Genomic DNA, 15,698 nt, shown 5'->3' on the forward strand with positions numbered 1-15,698 from the left:
CGAATCGCCATTGTCGGATCTCTCCCATGCCCACGAGGCCGACCGCGTACCGGACACGGCAAGCGTGCGCCGAAACCATCGGGACTTTCTCGAATGAACTCGGAATCGCTATTGCGGCCCCATTCCGGAAAGCTATCTCTGAGCCCCACGAGACTGACTGCGTAGCGGTCACGGCAAATTCCAAGGCCCAAAACCATCACCTCGGAGGGCGATGGGAGAGGTTTTGGCCGCTGGGGGCGCAAAAAGGAGTTCAACAGGGGGTCACCCATCCTAGAACCATGTCTGATCATTGTCTGTTTACGAAGAAATTTTTAGATGATGATTTCATTATTCTCCTGCAATATGTTAATGACTTATTTATTGTTGGCCACAATGCTGGAAATATTGAAAAGATTAAAAGAGAGTTTTAAGTAAGTCTTTTGGCCGCTCGGGGCGCAAAAAGGAGTGCAACACGAGGACTTTCCAGGGGGTCACCCATCCTAGTACTACTCTCGCCCAAGCACGCTTGACTTCGGAGTTCTGATGGGATCCGGTGCTTTAGTGCTGGTATGATCACACTCATTCTATGTGCGTCGTCCCTCGCCTTTGTACTCTCGAATGATCTCAGAATCGCCATTGTCGGATCTCTCCGATGCCCACGATGCCGACCGCGTACCGGACACGGCAAGCGCGCGCCGAAACCATCGGGACTTTCTCGAACGAACTCGGAATCGCTATTGCGGCCCCATTCCGGAAAACTCTCTCCGAGCCCCACGAGATTGACTGCGTAGCGGTCACTGCAAATTCCGAGGCCCAAAACCATCGCCTCGGAGGTCGACGGGAGAGGTTTTGGCCGCTCGTGGCGCAAAAAGGAGTGCAACATGGGGTCACCCATCCTAGAACCATGTCTGATCATTGTATGTTTACGAAGAAATTTTTAGATGATGATTTCATTATTATCCTGATATATGTTAATGACATATTTTTTGTCGGCCATAATGATGGAAAAATTGAAAAGCTTAAAAGAGAGTTTTAAGTAAGTCTTTTCTCCGCTCGGGGCGCAAAAAGGAGTGCAAAACGAGGACTTCCCAGGGGGTCACCCATCCTAGTACTACTCTCGCCCAAGCATGCTTGACTTCGGAGTTCTGATGGGATCCGGTGCTTTAGTGCTGGTATGATAGCACTCGTTCTGTGTGCGTCGTCCGTCGCCTTTGTACTCTCGAACGATCTCGGAATCGCCATTATCGGATCTCTCCGATGCCCACGAGGTCGACCGCGTACCGGACACGGCAAGGGCATGCCGAAACCTTCGGGACATTCTCGAATGAACTCGGAATCGCTATTGCGGCCCCATTCCGGAAAGCTCTCTCCGAGGCCCACGAGACTGACTGCGTAGCGATCATGGCAAATTCCGAGGCCCAAAACCATCGTCTCGGAGGTCGACGGGAGAGGTTTTGGCCACTCGGGGCGCAAAGAGGAGTGCAACAGGGGGTCACCCATCCTAGAACCATGTTTGATCATTGTATGTTTATGAAAAATTTTTAGATGATGATTTCATTATTCTCCTGCTATATGTTAATGACATATTTATTGTTGGCCATAATGCTGGAAAAATTGAAAAGCTTAAAAGAGAGTTGTAAGTAAGTCTTTTGGCCGCTCGGGGCGCAAAAAGGAGTGCAACACGAGGACTTCCCAGGGGGTCACCCATCCTAGTATTACTCTCGCCCAAGCACGCTTGACTTCGGAGTTCTGATGGGATCCGGTGCTTTAGTGCTGGTATGATCGCACTTGTTCTGTGTGTGTCGTCCCTCGCCTTTGTACTCTCGAACGATCTCCGAATCGCCATTGTTGGATCTCTCCGATGCCCACGAGGCCGACCGCGTAGCGGACACGGCAAGCGCGCGCCGAAACCATCGGGACTTTCTCGAACGAACTCGGAATCGCTATTGCGGCCCCATTCCGGAAAGCTATCTCCGAGCCCCACGAGACTGACTGCGTAGCGGTCATGGCAAATTCCAAGGCCCAAAACCATCACCTCGGAGGGCGATGGGAGAGGTTTTGGCCGCTGGGGGCGCAAAAAGGAGTTCAACAGGGGGTCACCCATACTAGAACCATGTCTGATCATTGTATGTTTACGAAGAAATTTTTAGATGATGATTTCATTATTCTCCTGCAATATGTTAATGACTTATTTATTATTGGCCACAATGCTGGAAAAATTGAAAAGATTAAAAGAGAGTTTTAAGTAAGTCTTTTGGCCGCTCGGGGCGCAAAAAGGAGTGCAACACGAGGACTTTCCAGGGGGTCACCCATCCTAGTACTACTCTCGCCCAAGCACGCTTGACTTCGGAGTTCTGATGGGATCCGGTGCTTTAGTGCAGGTATGATCGCACTCGTTCTGTGTGCATCGACCCTTGCCTTTGTACTCTCGAACGATCTCGGAATCGCCTTTGTCGGATCTCTCCGATGCCCACGAGGCCTACCGCGTCCCGGACACGGCAAGCGCGCGCCGAAACCATCGGGACTCTCTCGAACGAACTCGGAATCGCTATTGCGGCCCCATTCCGGAAAGTTCTCTCCGAGCCCCACGAGTCGAACTGCGTAGCGGTCATGGCATATTTTGAGGCCCAAAACCATCACCTCGGTGGTCGACGGGAGAGGTTTTGACCCCTCGGGGCGAAGAAGGAGTGCAACAGGGGGTCACCCATCCTAGAACCATGTCTGATCATTGTATGTTTATGAAGAAATTTTTAGATGATGATTTCATTATTCTCCTGCTATATGTTAATGACATATTTATTGTTGGCCATAATGCAGGAAAAATTGAAAAGATTAAAAGAGAGTTTTAAGTAAGTCTTTTGGCCGCTCGAGGCGCAAAAAGTAATGCAACACGAGGACTTCCCAGGGGGTCACCCATCCTAGTACTACTCTCGCCCAAGCACGCTTGACTTCGGAGTTCTGATGGGATCCGATGCTTTAGTGCTGGTATGATCGCACTTGTTCTGTGTGTGTCGTCCCTCGCCTTTGTACTCTCGAACGATCTCCGAATCGCCATTGTCGGATCTCTCCGATGCCCACGAGGCCGACCGCGTAGCGGACACGGCAAGCGCGCGCCGAAACCATCGGGACTTTCTCGAACGAACTCGGAATCGCTATTGCGGCCCCATTCCGGAAAGCTGTCTCCGAGCCCCACGAGACTGACTGCGTAGCGGTCACGGCAAATTCCGAGGCCCAAAACCATCGCCTCGGAGGTCGACGGGAGAGGTTTTGGCCGCTCGAGGCACAAAAAGGAGTGCAACTGGGGGTCACCCATCCTAGAACCATGTCTGATCATTGTATGTTTACGAAGAAATTTTTAGATGATGATTTCATTATTCTTCTGCTATATGTTAATGACATATTTATTGTTGGCCATAATGCTGGAAAATTGAAAAGCTTAAAAGAGAGTGTTAAGTAAGTCTTTTGGCCGCTCGGGGGGCAAAAAGGAGTGCAACACGAGGACTTCCCAGGGGGTCACCCATCCTAGTACTACTCTCGCCCAAGCACGCTTGACTTCGGAGTTCTGATGGGATCCGATGCTTTAGTGCTGGTATGATCGCACTCGTTCTGTGTGCGTCGTCCCTCGCCTTTGTACTCTCGAACGATCTCAGAATCGTCATTGTCGGATCTCTCCGATGCCCACGAGGCCGACCGCGTACCGGACACGGCAAGCGCGCGCCGAAACCATCGGGACTTTCTCGAACGAACTCGGAATCGCTATTGCGGCTCCATTCCAGAAAGCTCTTTCCGAGCCCCACGAGATTGACTGCGTAGCGGTCACGGCAAATTCCGAGGCCCAAAACCATCGCCTCGGATGTCGACGGGAGAGGTTTTGGCCGCTCGTGGCGCAAAAAGGAGTGCAACAGGGGGTCACCCATCCTAGAACCATGTCTGATCATTGTATGTTTACGAAGAAATTTTTAGATGATGATTTCATTATTCTCCTGATATATGTTAATGACATATTTTTTGTTGGCCATAATGATGGAAAAATTGAAAAGCGTAAAAGAGAGTTTTAAGTAAGTCTTTTGGCCGCTCGGGGTGCAAAAAGGAGTGCAAAACGAGGACTTCCCAGGGGGTCACCCATCCTAGTACTACTCTCGCCCAAGCATGCTTGACTTCGGAGTTCTGACGGGATCCGGTGCTTTAGTGCTGGTATGATAGCACTCGTTCTGTGTGCGACGTCCCTCGCCTTTGTATTCTCGAACGATCTCGGAATCGCCATTGTCGGATCTCTCCGATGCCCACGAGGCCGACCGCGTACCGGACACGGCAAGCGCGCGCCGAAACCATCGGGACTCTCTCGAACGAACTCGGAATCGCTATTGCGGCCCCATTCCGGAAAGTTCTCTCCGAGCCCCACGAGTCGAACTGCGTAGCGGTCACGGCATATTTCGAGGCCCAAAACCATCACCTCGGTGGTCGACGGGAGAGGTTTTGACCCCTCGGGGCGAAGAAGGAGTGCAACAGGGGGTCACCCATGCTAGAACCATGTCTGATCATTGTATGTTTATGAAGAAATTTTTAGATGATGATTTCATTATTCTCCTGCTATATGTTAATGACATATTTATTGTTGGCCATAATGCAGGAAAAATTGAAAAGATTAAAAGAGAGTTTTAAGTAAGTCTTTTGGCCGCTCGAGGCGCAAAAAGTAATGCAACACGAGGACTTCCCAGGGGGTCACCCATCCTAGTACTACTCTCGCCCAAGCACGCTTGACTTCGGAGTTCTGATGGGATCCGGTGCTTTAGTGCTGGTATGATCGCACTCGTTTTGTGTGCGTCGTCCCTCGCCTTTGTACACTCGAACGATCTTAGAATCGCCATTGTCGGATCTCTCCGATGCCCACGAGGCCTACCGCGTACCGGACACGGCAAGCTCGCGCCGAAACCATCGGGACTCTCTCGAACGAACTCGGAATCGCTATTGCGGCCCCATTCCGGAAAGCTCTCTCCGATTCCCACGAGATTGACTGCGTAGCGGTCACGGCAAATTCCGAGGCCCAAAACCATCGCCTCGGAGGTCGACGGGAGAGGTTTTGGCCGCTCGTGGCGCAAAAACGAGTGCAACAGGGGGTCACCCTTGCTAGAACCATGTCTGATCATTGTATGTTTACGAAGAAATTTTTAGATGATGATTTCATTATTCTCCTGATATATGTTAATGACATATTTTTTGTTGGCCATAATGATGGAAAAATTGAAAAGCGTAAAAGTGAGTTTTAAGTCAGTCTTTTGGCCGCTCGGGGTGCAAAAAGGAGTGCAACACGAGGACTTCCCAGGGGGTCACCCATCCTAGTACTATTCTCGCCCAAGCACGCTTGACTTCGGAGTTCTGATGGGATCCGGTGCTTTCGTGCTGGTATAATAGCACTCGTTCTGTGTGCGTCGTCCCTCGCCTTTGTACTCTCGAACGATCTCGGAATCACCATTGTCGGATCTCTCCGATGCCCACGAGGCCGACCGCGTACCGGACACGGCAAGTGCGCGCCGAAACCATCGGGACTCTCTCGAACGAACCCGGAATCGCTATTGCGGCCCCATTCCGGAAAGCTCTCTCCGAGCCCCACGAGTCTAACTGCATAGCGGTCACAGCAAATTTTGAGGCCCAAAACCATCACCTCGGTGGTCGACGGGAGAGGTTTTGACCCCTCGGGGCGAAAAAGGAGTGCAACAGGGGGTCACCCATCCTAGAACCATGTCTGATCATTGTATGTTTATGAAGAAATTTTTAGATGATGATTTCATTATTCTCCTGCTATATGTTAATGACATATTTATTGTTGGCCATAATGCTGGAAAAATTGAAAAGCTTAAAAGAGTGTTTTAAGTAAGTCTTTTGGCCGCTCGGGGTGCAAAAAGGAGTGCAACACGAGGACTTCCCAGGGGGTCACCCATCCTAGTACTACTCTCGCCCAAGCACGCTTGACTTCAGAGTTCTGATGGGATCCTGTGCTTTAGTGCTGGTATGATCGCACTCGTTCTGTGTGCGTCGTCCCTCGCCTTTGTACTCTCGAACGATCTCGGAATCGCCTTTGTCGGATCTCTCCGATGCCCACGAGGCCTACCGCGTCCCAAACACAGCAAGCGCGCGCCAAAACCATCTGGACTTTCTCGAACGAACTCGGAATCGCTATTGCGGCCCCATTTCGGAAAGCTCTCTCCGAGCCCCACGAGACTGACTGCTTAGCAGTCACGGCAAATTCCGAGGCCCAAAACCATCGCCACGGAGGTCGACGGGAGAGGTTTTGGCCGCTCGGGGTGCAAAAAGGAGTGCAACCGGGGGTCACCCATCCTAGAACCATGTCTGATCATTGTATGTTTATGAAGAAATTTTTAGATGATGATTTCATTATTCTCCTGCTATATGTTAATGACATATTTATTGTTGGCCATAATGCTGGAAAAATTGAAATGCTTAAAAGAGAGTTTTAAGTAAGTCTTTTGGCCGCTCGGGGCGCAAAAAGGAGTGCAACACGAGGACTTCCCAGGGGGTCACCCATCCTAGTACTACTCTAGCCCAAGCACGCTTGACATCGGAGTTCTGATGGGATCCGATGCTTCAGTGCTGGTATGATCGCACTCATTCTGCGTGCGTCGTCCCTAGCCTTTGTACCATCGAACGATCTCGGAATCGCCATTGTCGGATCTCTCCGATGCCCACGAGGCCGACCGCGTACCGAACACGTCAAGCGCGCGCCGAAACCATCGTGACTTTCTCTAACGAACTCGAAATCGCTATTGCGGCCCCATTCAGGAAAGCTCTCTCCGAGCCCCACGAGACTGACTGCGTAGCGATCACGGCAAATTCCGAGGCCCAAGACCATCACCTCGGAGGTCGACCGAAGAGGTTTTAGCCGCTCGAGGCGCAAAAAGGTGTGCAAAAGGGGGTCACCATCCTAGAACCATGTATGATCATTGTATGTTTATGAAGAAATTTTCAGATGATGATTTCATTATTCTCCTGCTATTTGTTAATGACATATTTATTGTTGGCCATAATGCTGGAAAAATTGAGAAGCTTAAAAGAGAGTTTTAAGTAAGTCTTTTGGCCGCTCGGGGCGCAAAAAGGAGTGCAACAAGAGAACTTCCAAGGGGGTCACCCATCCTAGTACTACTCTCGCCCAAGCACGCTTAACTTCAGAATTCTGATGGGATCTGATGCTTTATTGCTGTTATGATCACACTCATTTTGTGTGTGTCGTACCTCGCCTTTGTACTCTCGAACGATCTCGGAATCGCCATTGTCGGATCTCTCCAATGCCCACGAGGCCGACTGCGTACCGGACACGGCAAGGGCGCGCCGAAACCATCGTGACTTTCTAGAACGAACTCGGAATCGCTATTGCGGCCCCATTCCGGAAAGCTCTCTCCGAGCCCCACGAGACTGACAGCGTAGCGGTCACGGCAAATTCCGAGGCCCAAGACCATCACCTCGGAGGTCGACCGAAGAGGTTTTAGCCGCTCGAGGCGCAAAAAGGTGTGCAACAGGGGGTCACCATCCTAGAAGCATGTATGATCATTGTATGTTTATGAAGAAATTTTTAGATGATGATTTCATTATTCTCCTGCTATATGTTAATGACATATTTATTGTTGGCCATAATGCTGGAAAAATTGAGAAGCTTAAAAGAGAGTTTTAAGTAAGTCTTTTGGCCGCTCGGGGCGCAAAAATGAGTGCAACACGAGGACTTCCAAGGGGGTCACCCATCCTAGTACTACTCTCGCCCAAGCGCGCTTGACTTCGGAGTTCTGATGGGATCCGGTGCTTTAGTGCTCGTATGATCGCACTCGTTCTGTGTGCGTCGTCCCTCGCCTTTGTACTCTCGAACGATCTTCGAATCGCCATTGTCGGATCTCTCCGATGCCCACGAGGCCGACTGCGTACCGGACACGGCAAGCGTACGCCGAAACCATCGGGACTTTCTCGAACGAACTCGGAATCGCTATTGCGGCCCCATTCAGGCAAGCTCTCTCCGAGCCCCACGAGACTGACGGCGTAGCGGCCACCGCAAATTCCGAGGCCCAAAACCATCGCCTCAGAGGTCGACGGGATTGGTTTTGGCCGCTCGGGGCTCAAAAACGAGTGCAACAGGGGGTCACCCATCCTAGAACCATGTCTGATCATTGTATGTTTATGAAGAAATTTTTAGATGATGATTTAATTATTCTCCTGCTATATGTTAATGACATATTTATTGTTGGCCATAATGCTGGAAAAATTGAAAAGCTTAAAAGGGAGTTTTAAATAAGTCTTTTGGCCGCTCGGGGCGCGAAAAGGAGTGCAACACGAGGACTTCCCAGGGGGTCACCCATCCTAGTACTACTCTCGCCCTAGCACGCTTAACTTCGAAGTTCTGATGGGATCCGATGCTTTAGTGCTGGTATGATCGCACTCATTTTGTGTGCGTCGTCCCTCGCCTTTGTACTCTCGAATGATCTCGGAATCGGCATTGTCGGATCTCTCCGATGCCCACGAGGCCGACCGCGTACTGGACACGTCAAGCACGCGTCGAAACCATCAGGACTTTCTCGAACGAACTCGGAATCGCTATTGCGGCCCCATTCCGAAAAGCTCTCTCCGAGCCCCACGAAACTGACTGCGTAGTGGTCACGACAAATTCCGAGGCCCAAAACCATCGCCTCAGAGGTCGACGGGAGAGCTTTTAGCCGCTCGGGGGGCAAAAACGAGTGCAACAGGGGGTCACCCATCCTAGAACCATGTCTGATCATTGTATGTTTATGAAGAAATTTTTAGATGATGATTTAATTTTTCTCCTGCTATATGTTAATGACATATTTATTGTTGGCCATAATGCTGGAAAAATTGAAAAGCTTAAAAGAGAGTTTGAAGTAAGTCTTTTGGCCGCTCGGGGCGCAAAAAGGAGTGCAAACGAGGACTTCCCAAAGGGTCACCCATCCTAGTACTACTCTCGCCCAAGCATGCTTAACTTCGGAGTTCTGATGGGATCCGATGCTTTAGTGCTGGTATGATCGAACTCATTTTGTGTGTGTCGTCCCTCGCCTTTGTACTCTCGAATGATCTCGGAATCGCCATTGTCGGATCTCTCCGATGCCCACGAGGCCGACTGCGTACCGGACACGGCAAGCGTGCGCCGAAACCATCGGGACTTTCTCGAACGAACTCGGAATTGCTATTGCGGCCCCATTCAGGAAAGCTCTCTCCAAGCCCCACGAGACTGACGGCGTAGCGGCCACGGCAAATTCCGAGGCCCAAAACCATCGCCTCAGAGGTCGACGGGATTGGTTTTGGCCGCTCGGGGCTCAAAAACGAGTGCAACAGGGGGTCACCCATCCTAGAACCATGTATGATCATTGTATGTTTATGAAGAAATTTTTAGATGATGATTAAATTATTCTCCTGCTATATGTTAATGACATATTTATTGTTGGCCATAATGCTGGAAAAATTGAAAAGCTTAAAAGGGAGTTTTAAGTAAGTCTTTTGGCCGCTCGGGGCGCGAAAAGGAGTGCAACACGAGGACTTCCCAGGGGGTCACCCATCCTAGTACTACTCTCGCCCTAGCACGCTTAACTTCGAAGTTCTGATGGGATCCGGTGCTTTAGTGCTGGTATGATCGCAATCGTTTTGTGTGCGTCGTCCCTCGCCTTTGTACTCTCGAACGATCTCCGAATCGCCATTGTCGGATCTCTCCGATGCCCATGAGGCAGACCGCGTACTGGACATGTCAAGCGCGCGCCGAAACCATCGGGACTTTCTCGTACGAACTCGGAATCGCTATTGCGGCCCCATTCCGGAAAGCTCTCTCCGAGCCCCACGAGACTGACTGCGTAGCGGTCATGACAAATTCCGAGGCCCAAAACCATCACCTCAGAGGTCGACGGGAGAGCTTTTAGACGCTCGGGGCGCAAAAATGAGTGCAACAGGGGGTCACCCATCCTAGAACCATGTCTGATCATTGTATGTTTATGAAGAAATTTTTAGATGATGATTTCATTATTCTCCTGCTATATGTTAATGACATATTTATTGTTGGCCATAATGCTGGAAAAATTGAAAAGCTTAAAAGTACATTTAAAGTAATTCTTTTGGCCGCTCGAGGCGCAAAAAGGAGTGCAAATGAGGACTTCCCAAGGGATCACCCATCCTAGTACTACTCTCGCCTAAGCACGCTTAACTTCAGAGTTCTGATGGGATCCGATGCTTTAGTGCTGGTTTGATCGCACTCGTTTTGTGTGCATCGTCCCTCGCCTTTGTACTCTCGAACGATCTCGGAATCGCCATTGTCGGATCTCTCCGTTGCCCACGAGGCCGACCGCGTACCAGACACGGCAAGTGCACACCGAAACCATCGGGACTTTCTCGAACGAACTCGGAATCGCTATTGCGGCCCCATTCCGGAAAGCTCTCTCCGAGCCCCACGAGGCTGACTGCGTAGCGGTCACGACAAATTCCGAGGCCCAAAACCATCGCCTCGGAGGTCGACTGGAGAGGTTTTGGCCGCTCGGGGCGCAAAAGGTTAGATTTGTTGCCTATATTTCCTTTGCTAATAATTTTTCCTTTGTTGTTGTCTCCGAATGTGACAAATCCTTCATCTTGGCTAGTGAGCTTGGAGAAGTATGTTAGATCTCCGGTCATATGCCTTGAGCATCCATTATCAAGGTACCATCTTTTGCTTCTACTTTATGTTTGTAGACATATCTACAAGAAAGGAGGTTTTCTTTTGGGTACCTATTTAACCTTGGTCCCTCATAAATAAATCTACCTAGCATTGAGTGATTTATGGTTCTTTTAGGAATCCAAACTAATTTATGTGAACTATACCTGTTAAATAGACATTTATATGAAAAATGACTATATTTTTCATAAAAATTTTATTTTTCTCTAGGTGAGACATGTAATGTAGGTCCTTTAATGAAGATAGTTAGATTTTGTTGGGTGTTACTCACAAAGTCAATTCCTTCCTTTCTATGAACATGACCCTTATTAGCAAGGATCATATTTAGAGATTTATTACCTATTTTAAATATTTTAAATATTTCTTGTAATAAGACATTTTCTTTCTTAAGTGAATTTATCTCGTCACTCTTAGTGCAAGAAGCTAACATACTATTATCATGCTCATTTTTTAATTTATCATATTTACAAATAAGAGAAGCATGCTCCTTTTTTAACAACTTGTATTTTTTACCAACTAGCTTATATTCATCATATAGATCATTGAAAGCAATAAGTAAATCATTATAAGCTAAATGAGATTCTATTGAGTCACTTACCTTGTCATTGAGCACCATTAGAGTGTAATTTGTAACTTCATTTTTGTTGATTGACTCCTCATCTTCGGATGCACTTGAATCGTCCTAAGTTGCTTCGAGAGTCTTCTTTTTCTTTGGTAGCTTCTTTTCACTTGGGGATATTCATTTTTGAAGTACCCTAGCTTCTCACATTTATAGCAAATTATTTGGCCTTTTTTAGTTTACTTTTGTTCTTAGTGTCTTGTTTTATTTTATTTCTTTTTAAGATTTTTTTAAACCTTCTTGTAAGAAGTGCCAAGTCATCATCATCATCATCGTCACTTGAGTTTTCACCCAAGTGGTCTTCTTTGGTTCTAAGTGTCATGTCCTTCCTATTCTTTGGAAGGTTGTTCTCAAGTTCATCATATGCTATGCATATCATTTCATAGGTCATCAAGAACTCAATAAGTTCTTCAAGCAGAAAGTTATTAACGATTTTTGCCTCTTGTATTGCCATTACTTTAGGATCTTAACTTTTTGGAACGGATCTTAATATCTTGTTAATAGGTTCAAAATTAGAAAAACTTTTACCAAGTGCTTTTAGACTATTGACGACATCCGTAAGATGGGTGTACATATCTCCAATGGTCTTGCTTGGTTTCATATGAAATAACTCATAGCTATGAACCAAAAGATTAATTTTTGACTCTTGAACCCTACTTGTGCCTTCGTGTGTGACTACGAGTGTGTGCCAAATTGATAGGACTCTAACAGGGTTGGGTCCTACTCAACCAAGAAGTAGCTAATAAAACCCTATGAGATTATAATAAACCCCACCTAGCCACCTCTATCCTATAAAAAAGAGTGGCTAGGGTTTATATTTGGGCCTTTGGGCTTCCTAGCAACCGCCCCCTTTTACTAGGTTGTTTGGTTAGGGTTAAGGGCAAAAGGGGTAACTCACTTAGGAAGCAAACCCTAGGGCTAGGGTTTGGAGCCCTATATTGTTGAATCTCATATTTTGATATTGAAACCAATTAATAATTATATTTATATTTTAATCTTTGTTTTAAGTGATGTGGGATTCTTCGATCAGGATGAGACAATTAAAGCAAGAAAAATCATGTTGGGTCGGAGGCCGGTGGATCAGTCGATGTATCGATAGAAGGCTTCGAGTTATGGATTCGGGCATCGGGCCAAGAAGAGCAGGTATTGCACCAAGGATATCGGAGTTGCAGAGTCAATTGACCGATTAGGCAATAGGCCGTAGGAGAGGACAATGCGCCGAAGAATCGGATGAAGTGTCGAGGGACCAATGACATGCTGGACAACTTGATTAATGCTTAGTATTAATTATCTAGATCAAAGTTTATTTTACATGTGCAAGATTAACTACGATGGTAGTAAGACATGCAGTAGGTGTTGCGTCAGAGTCAAGACCAAGATCACGTTGGGAGTTCGAGAGTTCGACGGAAGTCCGGACAGTCATCGGAGGTTCTACGGGAACAAATCCGAGAAGTCTAGGAGCTTGCCAAAGAAGCTCGTCGGAACTCGCCAAGAGGATCGTCACAAGTCTAGGAGTTTGTCGGAAGTCCACCGGAGCATCGTCGAGGGTTCGTCGGATGTTTGACGGAAATTCGCCGGAAGCTCATCAGAAGAAGCGATTGATGCACCGGAACACGAGTTGCAGTATTAATTTCTTAAATGTTATAGTTAGTATGAAGATTAAGTTAGGAATGAGAGGTGATCCCATTAACTTAAGTTGGAGACAATTGGGCCCTTAACAGACCTAAATTGGGTCGAATGGATCAGCCCATTTGGACTTATATTTCCTAGCCGGCAATGGCACTGCCCAAAAACTCAGTCTCTGAGCGAAGTCAGGCGGTGGTACCGCCTGAGCTCGATCTCCGAGCGAAGTCAGGCGGTGGTACTACTTGAGCTCAGTCTCCGAGCAGTATCAGGCGGTAGTACCACCCAGTTCTGGTGGTGGTATTGCTAGGACCCTAGGAATGGATCAGCCTATTTGGACCTAGATTTCCTAGCCGACAATGGCACTGCCCAAAAACTCAGTCTCTGAGCGAAGTCAGGCGGTGGTAACGCCCCTGTTAGGTGGTGGTACAACCCCTATCAGGTGGTGATACCACCTGAGCTCGATCTCCGAGTGAAGTCAGGTGGTGGTACTGCTTGAGCTCAGTCTCCGAGCAGTATCAGGCGGTAGTACCACCCAGTTCTGGTGGTGGTATCGCTAGGACCCTGGAAATCTGGGAGATGATACTTTTGAGCTCCAAATTCAAACCAGTTGGGGCCTATATAAACCCCACCCTTTCCTGCATGAAAGGGCACCGAAAGCTTGCATTTATTCTGAGAATTTGAGAGCTTAAAAGTATTGTAAAAGGCTAGAAGTTCTTCTCCCTCTTTTCTTCTAACTTTTGATGATTCAAGAGAGGAGTGAAAATATGTAAGGGTTGTCTCCTAAGCCCATCAAAAGGAGTAAAGTTGTAAAAGGGTGGTTGGCCTTTGCCTATTGAAGGAAGGCCTCTAGTGGACGTCGGTGATCTCATTGGAGGAGGAAGCCAAAAGTGGATGTAGGTTAAGATTGATCGAACCACTCTAAATCTCGGTTTGCATTTACATTCTGCTCCTTATCTTAACTGTAAACTGCTTCCGTTGTGTTAGAAACCGTGCAGATTCTAAACTTGGGATTGATCTCTTTAGGGAATCGGCCTCTTCGGAACTCTATAGGGGTTCCTCCCTCCAAGTTGCTACTCAAAGGCTACATAAAAGATTCATCTATTGCTTATAAAAAGAGGAGGAATATATGGCTATTTATAGGGCTTCTAAACCCTAACTCCTAATAGGACTCCTACTCAGGACTCATACTTCTAACCAACTCCTAATAGGACTCCTACTCAAGACTCTTATTCCTTTACAACTCCTAATTCTTCTCTAAGAAACAACCTCCTAACCCTAGCCGGCCTCTTCACCTCCTTAATAGGGGTCGGCTTAGGAAGGATTTACATGAATGTTCCTCTCAATTAGGGCTCTCCTAGCTAGAGTCCTAATAGACCTTCCCTCTCCAAATCAGCCTTGTCCTCGAGGCTGACGATTCACGAATTCTAGAAATTTGATCTTCAAGTTGTCATAGTTCTCCCAAGTGGCTTCTTTAGTTGGTAGGTTCGCCCATTGTATTAGCACTTCAGTAGTGGGTCATCGTCGTCGAGTCACGATCCATCGATCAATAATGACACTTGGCTGGGTCTAGAGTTCTCCTTGGTTAGTCATATTTGGTGGGTGGCTTTGGGCTATCTCCAAGCACTAATTTACAACTTCCGTCTGGCCATCGGTTTGTGGGTGATATGCCATACTCTTTTCCAATTTAGTACCCTACATATGAAAAAACTTTATCCAAAATCTGCTCGTGAAGATGCAAGTAGAATTTGTCACAAGCACAATGCGTCCCTTATAGTGTACTTCTTTTGAGTCCCAATTGTAATAAGCCACGGAGCTTGGTGATTCCTCCAATTTTTTTATGATCTTACTGGTCTCCAGATCTTCCTACTATTCCCTCTTAATATCCTTAAGAAAGTCACTAGTCGAAATTGAAATGGCCAAAAATTCAGCTTGCTTAGATAGCCATGAAAGTGCATCTGCAACAACATTCTCTTTCCTCGTTTTGTAAGTTATTTCGTAATCATATCCAAGAAGCTTTGTTATCCATTTTTGCTACTCAAAGGAAGATATCTTCTGCTCTAAGAAATATTTTAGGCTTTTATGGTCGGTCTTGATTTGAAAGCATCACCCGATCAAGCACGATCTCCACCTCGTTACTGCGTGCACAATGGCAAGCATCTCCTTATCATATGTTGACACGTTTTGATGGGAGGGAGACAATACCTTGCTAGGGTATGTGAGTGGTCGACCATCTTACATAAGAACGTCTCTAATTCTGACTCCAGATGCATCAGCCTCAATGATGAAGGATCGGTTGAAATCTGGTAGCGCTGGCACTGGCATCGTCGTCATGGCTATCTTAAGTTTGTCGAAGGTAGCAAAGGCTTTTTCCAACCATTGGAAGGTATCATTTTTCAGTTGAGAAGTGAGTGGTGCACTGATATTTCCATAGTTTTTCATGAACTTACGGTTGTAGCCTGTTAAACCGAGAAAGCCACATAGAAATTTTATGTTCCTCGGGGTTGGCTAGTTCTGCATTACTTCTATTTTGGAGGGGTCCACCATCACACCTTCCTCTGATATGATATGCCCAAGATATTTCACTTTTTGTTGAAGAAAGCAAAAATTCATAGTAGCCGTTGTGTGTTCGAAATGCGGTTTTTGGTATGTCTTCTTTGCACACTCGTATTTGATGATATCTGGATCGAAGGTCCAGCTTTATGAAGATTTGTGCTCCCTTTCATCTAACAATTCATCTACTACTGGAATAGGATATTTATCCTTGATCGTTAT

The 15,698-nt window shown here is 47.2% G+C and overlaps 17 non-coding genes across 17 annotated transcripts; all 17 read right to left on the reverse strand.

Annotated features, from left to right (window-relative positions):
- Positions 1-441: 441 nt before the first annotated feature.
- LOC135620678 (5S ribosomal RNA) lies at positions 442-560 on the reverse strand. The gene has a single exon (XR_010489917.1). It is a non-coding gene; the product is annotated as a 5S ribosomal RNA (ribosomal RNA).
- Positions 561-1,046: 486 nt separating this feature from the next.
- Positions 1,047-1,165, reverse strand: LOC135620866 (5S ribosomal RNA). Its single transcript, XR_010490096.1, has one exon. It is a non-coding gene; the product is annotated as a 5S ribosomal RNA (ribosomal RNA).
- Positions 1,166-1,650: 485 nt separating this feature from the next.
- On the reverse strand, positions 1,651-1,769 carry LOC135620731 (5S ribosomal RNA). The gene has a single exon (XR_010489967.1). It is a non-coding gene; the product is annotated as a 5S ribosomal RNA (ribosomal RNA).
- A 486-nt stretch (positions 1,770-2,255) lies between these two features.
- On the reverse strand, positions 2,256-2,374 carry LOC135620628 (5S ribosomal RNA). Its single transcript, XR_010489868.1, has one exon. It is a non-coding gene; the product is annotated as a 5S ribosomal RNA (ribosomal RNA).
- A 485-nt stretch (positions 2,375-2,859) lies between these two features.
- On the reverse strand, positions 2,860-2,978 carry LOC135620793 (5S ribosomal RNA). The gene has a single exon (XR_010490026.1). It is a non-coding gene; the product is annotated as a 5S ribosomal RNA (ribosomal RNA).
- A 485-nt stretch (positions 2,979-3,463) lies between these two features.
- Positions 3,464-3,582, reverse strand: LOC135620552 (5S ribosomal RNA). Its single transcript, XR_010489795.1, has one exon. It is a non-coding gene; the product is annotated as a 5S ribosomal RNA (ribosomal RNA).
- A 486-nt stretch (positions 3,583-4,068) lies between these two features.
- LOC135620898 (5S ribosomal RNA) lies at positions 4,069-4,187 on the reverse strand. Its single transcript, XR_010490127.1, has one exon. It is a non-coding gene; the product is annotated as a 5S ribosomal RNA (ribosomal RNA).
- Positions 4,188-4,672: 485 nt separating this feature from the next.
- Positions 4,673-4,791, reverse strand: LOC135620636 (5S ribosomal RNA). The gene has a single exon (XR_010489875.1). It is a non-coding gene; the product is annotated as a 5S ribosomal RNA (ribosomal RNA).
- Positions 4,792-5,277: 486 nt separating this feature from the next.
- On the reverse strand, positions 5,278-5,396 carry LOC135620594 (5S ribosomal RNA). Its single transcript, XR_010489836.1, has one exon. It is a non-coding gene; the product is annotated as a 5S ribosomal RNA (ribosomal RNA).
- Positions 5,397-5,881: 485 nt separating this feature from the next.
- LOC135620761 (5S ribosomal RNA) lies at positions 5,882-6,000 on the reverse strand. Its single transcript, XR_010489995.1, has one exon. It is a non-coding gene; the product is annotated as a 5S ribosomal RNA (ribosomal RNA).
- Positions 6,001-6,486: 486 nt separating this feature from the next.
- Positions 6,487-6,605, reverse strand: LOC135620901 (5S ribosomal RNA). The gene has a single exon (XR_010490130.1). It is a non-coding gene; the product is annotated as a 5S ribosomal RNA (ribosomal RNA).
- Positions 6,606-7,090: 485 nt separating this feature from the next.
- LOC135621250 (5S ribosomal RNA) lies at positions 7,091-7,209 on the reverse strand. The gene has a single exon (XR_010490474.1). It is a non-coding gene; the product is annotated as a 5S ribosomal RNA (ribosomal RNA).
- Positions 7,210-7,694: 485 nt separating this feature from the next.
- Positions 7,695-7,813, reverse strand: LOC135620967 (5S ribosomal RNA). Its single transcript, XR_010490195.1, has one exon. It is a non-coding gene; the product is annotated as a 5S ribosomal RNA (ribosomal RNA).
- A 486-nt stretch (positions 7,814-8,299) lies between these two features.
- On the reverse strand, positions 8,300-8,418 carry LOC135620619 (5S ribosomal RNA). Its single transcript, XR_010489859.1, has one exon. It is a non-coding gene; the product is annotated as a 5S ribosomal RNA (ribosomal RNA).
- Positions 8,419-8,904: 486 nt separating this feature from the next.
- Positions 8,905-9,022, reverse strand: LOC135621198 (5S ribosomal RNA). The gene has a single exon (XR_010490423.1). It is a non-coding gene; the product is annotated as a 5S ribosomal RNA (ribosomal RNA).
- A 486-nt stretch (positions 9,023-9,508) lies between these two features.
- LOC135620585 (5S ribosomal RNA) lies at positions 9,509-9,627 on the reverse strand. Its single transcript, XR_010489828.1, has one exon. It is a non-coding gene; the product is annotated as a 5S ribosomal RNA (ribosomal RNA).
- Positions 9,628-10,113: 486 nt separating this feature from the next.
- LOC135621267 (5S ribosomal RNA) lies at positions 10,114-10,231 on the reverse strand. Its single transcript, XR_010490490.1, has one exon. It is a non-coding gene; the product is annotated as a 5S ribosomal RNA (ribosomal RNA).
- Between the last annotated feature and the right edge of the window lie 5,467 nt (positions 10,232-15,698).

The sequence above is a fragment of the Musa acuminata genome, chromosome BXJ2-8 (genome assembly GCF_036884655.1).
Source record: "Musa acuminata AAA Group cultivar baxijiao chromosome BXJ2-8, Cavendish_Baxijiao_AAA, whole genome shotgun sequence".
NCBI lineage: Eukaryota > Viridiplantae > Streptophyta > Magnoliopsida > Zingiberales > Musaceae > Musa > Musa acuminata.